At 36.7% G+C, this 6,149-nt stretch overlaps 1 long non-coding RNA gene across 2 annotated transcripts in view; it reads left to right on the top strand.

The window, feature by feature from the left end:
- Positions 1–848: 848 nt before the first annotated feature.
- LOC147840081 (uncharacterized) overlaps positions 849–6,149 on the top strand; it is a 62,829-nt gene continuing 57,528 nt past the window's right edge. The window contains exon 1 of one of the 2 annotated variants that reach the window (XR_015513943.1): positions 849–1,078. This is a non-coding gene — a long non-coding RNA (uncharacterized LOC147840081). Of the gene's footprint in view, positions 1,079–5,876; positions 6,064–6,149 lie in introns of those variants that run through there. The other variant, XR_015513942.1, reaches the window with a different exon arrangement.

Raw genomic sequence — 6,149 nt, forward strand, 5'->3', positions numbered from 1 at the left:
ATAATACACCCGAGAACAAATAAAAGATTAAAAAATCCAAACACTGGCCGTTAGATAAGCACAAGATTAATTAAATATCATGTTTTAACTACGAGAGATGAGATCCAGCGGTACATCCGAGATGGACTGGCTGAAGTAAAGCAGCCCTCGGCGGGGAAGGTGATGACGAAGCTCCCGCAGGCAGGCTGGGGGTCAGAGTCTGCAGAAACTAAAGCACATCGTCATAGACGCGCTATCTTTATGTATAAACTGCCGATTCAAGTTTAAAACAACTACATTCTCTTCTAAACACTTGTTAAAACTTTATTTTGTAAAACAACAGAGAAGTATTTTTAAAACCGTGCTGGTTTTCTCCTCTGCCTTTACCTTTCGCTGATTGGCCTGCAATGCATTCTAGGATACCTGAGCTTTAAAAGTTCGTACAAGTCACCTCTTGATGCATCCTTGACAAAAGGGGCAGAGCAAGTACACATCCGGGGATTTTATCTGTGCTTGGCAAGATGTAAACTATGAATTGGGACAGTACTTCAGCAATGGTTGATGACGTTTCACGAGGACATAAGAACGCAAGTACAGACAAGAATGCGTATTGAGAAACAGCCAGACTCTTCTTCTTCTCCTCTTCCACATCTTCTTCACCTCCTCTTCTTCTTCTTCTTCTCTCTGGAGGCAGGATTTCGGTGGCTTTGGGATCTGCAGCAGTGCCGGGACACATCAGAGACTCCGGGTACCAATCCTCTCTCCGCCCGCATCATCTGGGAGCTCCATTTATACGTTTTTGAAGTGAAAGGGTCTCGGATCTCTCTATGAAGGAATTAAGAGGCGTCCCACGAGCCCGGCATTCTAATGAGAGCGGGCGAGCGAGCGAGCGAGCGCGGACACTTTTAATAGACAGAAATTAGTATTCGGCGTGCTTCAAAACTGCAGACAAGTAAGCTTTCAGGTGCAGAAGAAAGAGGACGGCATGAGAGTGTGTGTTAGAAAGAGCAGCACACTCCTGCGCTGAGGTGTTTCTGACACTTATCAAGGAGCAAGAAGAAGACTTTGGAGAGCGGCCCGAGAGAATTAGCGGTGCACGGTAAACACATACCAAAGAGGAACACACTGAGGCAGTTTATAGAAGATCACACACGCACACACACACGCACACACACACACACACACACACACACACACACACACACACACACACACACACACACACTATATATATATATATATACGATACTACAGTTGCTATGGTAACAACAACTAGAGTAATCAATATTTTGTGGTGACCAGTTGCTATGGTAACACCACAAATATAATAATCTATTGTGGTGATTCAGCAGTTGCTATGGTAACACAACGACTATATTAGTTGATCTGTTGTGGTGACTACAGTTGCTATGGTAACAACAACTATAGTAATCAATTTGTTGTGGTGATTCTACGGGTTTTGCTACGGTAACAACATAATGATGTTATAGTAAATGATCTGTTGCAGTAACTATACAGTTGCTATGGCAACAACAACTATAATAGTCTATCTATTGTAGTGATTCTGCAGTGGCTATAGTAACACAACAACTTTAGTTGATCTATAGTAGATCTGTTGTGGTGACTACAGTTGCTAGGGTAACAACCAACTATATTAATCGATCTGTTGTGGTGATTCTACGATTGCTACGGTAGAACAACTGTAGTGAATGATCTGTTGCATGGATTATACAGTTGCTATGGTAACACAACAACTATAGTAATCGATCTGTTGTGGTGACTACAGTTGCTATGGTAACAGCAACTGTAGTAATCGATTTGTTGTGGGGATTCTACGGTTGCTACGGTAACAGCAACTATAGTAAATGATCTGTTGCAGTGATTCTACAGTTGCTATGGTAACAGCAACTGTAGTAATTGATTTGTTGTGGGTATTCTACGGTTGCTACGGTAACAGCAACTTTAGTAAATGATCTGTTGCAGTGATTATACAGTTGCTCTGGTAACACAGCAACTATAGTAATCGATATGTTGTGGTGACTACAGTTGCTATAGTAACACAACAACTATAGTAATTGATATGTTTTGGTTACTACAACAGTTGCTATGGAAACACAACAACTATAGTAATCAATCTGTTGTGGTGATTCTACAGTTGCTATGGCAACAACCACTATAGTAACTAATATGTTGTGATGATTCTACAGTTGCTATGGCAACACAACTTTAATAATCCAAACAAATGACCCAATAGTTTTCTACTGCTATAAGCAGGGCCAGACAGAATCTGCGGACGTTGTTTACTATTTCTGCGGAGAATTTCGTTAAAAATCTGCCGTTTTCAGCTGAATGACTTTGAGAGTATCATAACTAAAAACTTAAATGTGAAATAAAATAACACCTTTTTAACCTTTATTTAATGTTTGACATGCAAATCCAGTTCGATTAACTTTATTCGGTAATTCTCTCACAAAGCAAAGCAAGTCTCTCATGTAATATATACTAAAAGACCTAAAATATTACTTCACAAACTGTATTGTAAATAAATTGTATGAATATTTCCATATTAGTCTATAATTATACTGAAATGTATTTAAAAAGTAAATAAATATAGATTTACACACATTTACTCATCAATAAACAGATTCAACGAAGGTCTAAAAATCTGCGGAATTCTGCGCACGCAGATTCAGTGCGGGCCTAGCTATAAGGTATACTACACTACGTCTCGATTCACTGTAGTAAAAACTAAAGTATGCTACATTATTTCCTACAGTTTATATAGATAACACTACAGTATGCTGGAGCGTTCATTATGTTAGAGATAGTTTAGTACATACAGTACAGTATATTACACTTTACAATAGAAAAGTTCACTGTAATATTTACTGTAGTATTTTTTCACAGCAGAAGTGTTGAGCTCTCCAGTTTTCTGATCTGCCAGTGCTGAAGTGTCCTGTTTTGGATGTTAATGGGCAGATCTTGATGTCAGCAGTTAGTATATTGGTGTGAGTGGCCTATTGATTATTGATTTGTGTTCATTGATCGAGGGTCTCAGGGGAGCCTAATCCGTTCTGATGCATTTGAATACATCCATTCATCTTCAGACGTTCTCGCAGAGCCCGCGGCCGCGGCTTAATGAAAATAGATGGTGATCCGAACTCGTGGCGCGCCTCTTTGATTTCTTTTTTTAATTGATATATATCTGCCTGGAAGAGTCGCCTGCCGAATGACAATTTTTTCAACATCTGTTGTTTTTTTTTTCTGCTAAAGAGGATTTTCTGGGTTGTTTAGATTTGTCGGATATTTGTTTCCCCCCCTGAGCTTTTAAATAGACATATATTTTGGATTTTTAGGAACTATTTACACTATGAAAAATGCTGACTTCCACACAATAGATTTGAGTTGAGACAACATAAATTGACTGAATTAAGTTATCATATTAGTTATAGTCCACAATAAACTGTAAAGCTAAATTTTTCTTTAGTAAATTACTTTTAATAATCCTTTGTGGTGGCGACACAGTGGCGCAGTAGGTAGTGCTGTCGCCTCACAGCAAGAAGGTCACTGGTTCGAGCCTCGGCTGAGTCAGTAGGGGTTTCTGTGTGGAATTTGCATGTTTTCCCTGCGTTCGCGTGGGTTAGTGTATGAATGTGAATGAGTGTGTGTGTGGATGTTTCCCAGAAATGGGTTGCGGCTGGAAGGGCATCCGCTGCATAAAAATGTGCTGGATAAGTTAGTGGTTCATTCCGCTGTGGTGACCCCAGATTAATAAAGAGACTAAGCCGAAAAGAAAATGAATGAATGAACCCTTTGAGGTGATTCTACAGTTGCTATGGTAGCACAATGACTATAGTAACGTAAACAAACACTGTAAAAAATGCAAAACAATTGATTTGAGTTGAGACAACATGGAGCAATTAAGTTAACTTATTATTTTTTTTTTTTACTAATTTTAGACATAAAATATTTAATTTGACTCAAAAACACCCTCAAAATATCTCTAAATACACATACAAACATTACTTTTAGAGATAGCTCGATGAAATATATGTCATTATTATATTAAGCTGCTTCATTAAAGCTTTATTTAATCAGTTTTCAGGTTTATTTTGGAGATGCAACCTGTATCTGCAACAAGCGATGTCCCGATGCGATATTGATATCAGAAGTCGGTCCGATATTAGCCTAAAAAGTCTAATGGGAGCCAATGGGATAAAAAATAAAATAAAAAAAATGTATATATATATATATATATATATATATATATATATATATATATATATATATATATATATATATATATATATATATATATATACATTTTTTTTTTTTTTTATAAAGTAAAATAAAAATCAGATTTGAGAACCAGAAAGAACTGTTGTATATTTTATATATATATATATATATATATATATATATATATATATATATATATATATATATATATATATATATATATATATATAAAATATACAACAGTTCTTTCTGGTTCTCAAATCTGATTTTTATTTTACTTTATAAAAAAAAAAAAAAATGTATATATATATATATATATATATATATAATATACAACAGTTCTGTCTGGTTCTCAAATCTGATTAGCTGATAGCCGTGCTATATTTTAGAAATATCAGCACCTGTAAAGCCTCTTTACCCTTTGTGTATTACTCCGCCCACAGACAGCCAGCAAAAAGCAGACACTACAGATCTACAGTTTAAAGATGCTTGCTCAGCGGTTTAACTGTCAGCTTAGGATTTGAATCCAATGCGGAAGAAAGTAGTTCCTCATACAGAAGGGTTTTTGAGACTCTCCATGTTTGATTTTGTTTTTATATACACAATTATGCCGTCAAACTGTTGTATAAATGCCATATCCCACTCGCACGCCTCCCACCAGTGCCGATATACAGCCATATCGCACTGCTACTAGTGTGATATTGCTCATATATATATATATATATATATATATATATATATATATATATATATATATATATATATATATATATATATATATATATATATATATCTAGCAAAACTATCTCATGTCAAATAGAAAAAACAATATTATTTTGCTTTTTAGGAATAAAAATAAGATTATTATTGGCAGATTTTGCTTGCTTTAAAGAAGAACTTTCTTGATTTTGACTCATTATTTCCGAAAATAAGACAACAGGTTTAGCTTGTTTAGAAAATGCTTCTTGATTAAAGAATTTTTAGATATTTGGACCAAAAAATCAAAGTAAGCAAGACTTTTTTTGCAGTGTAGCATTCAAAAGTATTTCAGTAATTAGTGAACACAGTTAATAGTAGTGATGGTGTTTAGCTGATCTTAAAACATGGCGCTACAGAGAGAGAAAGAGACTCACAGATCCTCTGCACATCACACACACACACACACACACACACACACACACACACACACACACACGGGTCTTACTTTTAATACTGCTCTGCTTAGAGGAGAGTGAAATAATGTGCCGTTTAAGCGTCCATCGATTTTGGAATTAAAAAGTTAGTTTGCAAAGATTTACTGTGTGGCTTTGACGGCGCAGCTCTTTATCAGGGCAGCAAATGGGCGTTTATACACCGTCCGACAGAGCTGCGATTGAGAGATCGATAGCTGCGTGATTTAGTAACTGGCCTACAGCTAATCAATAAGTATAAAAGTAAATGAAATATGCATTACAGGGATTTTATTAGAGAGGGTTAGCAGATGGAGAATAACCGTCGGCCCATTTATTTTTATACCTATTGATTGTACAACATAGAGACTCGACCGTAGCTCTTCTGGGATTCAGTGGGAGTGTGCTGTGATTTATAGCTTTGAGGTCAGGCGTTGCGCGCGGACAGCTAAAAGTGGCTGTGGCAGGGTCCTATCTGAGGGTTTACACACACATCAGGAGTGTCAGAAATCTAGGCTGCGTCTTAATATGTGTTCTTAAGGGATCTTGTGTTTTTGTGGAACGTCATCATCAATAGTCAAAGTTCCAATTTCAGTACTGATGAATGCAAGACAAGAAGACTCGAGACAGAACCCTGATGCTTTCCTGAAATGGAGAATGCATCACATGCAGACTTGTGAGTCTTTCCAAGTCACAAAAGTCACGCACACACATACACATCAGGAGTGTCAGTAGGCTGTTTCTCAATGTGTGCTCTTAAGC

Source organism: Danio rerio, chromosome 17, assembly GCF_052040795.2.
Source record: "Danio rerio strain M-AB ecotype USA chromosome 17, GRCz13ab, whole genome shotgun sequence".
In the NCBI taxonomy this organism is placed as follows: domain Eukaryota; kingdom Metazoa; phylum Chordata; class Actinopteri; order Cypriniformes; family Danionidae; genus Danio; species Danio rerio.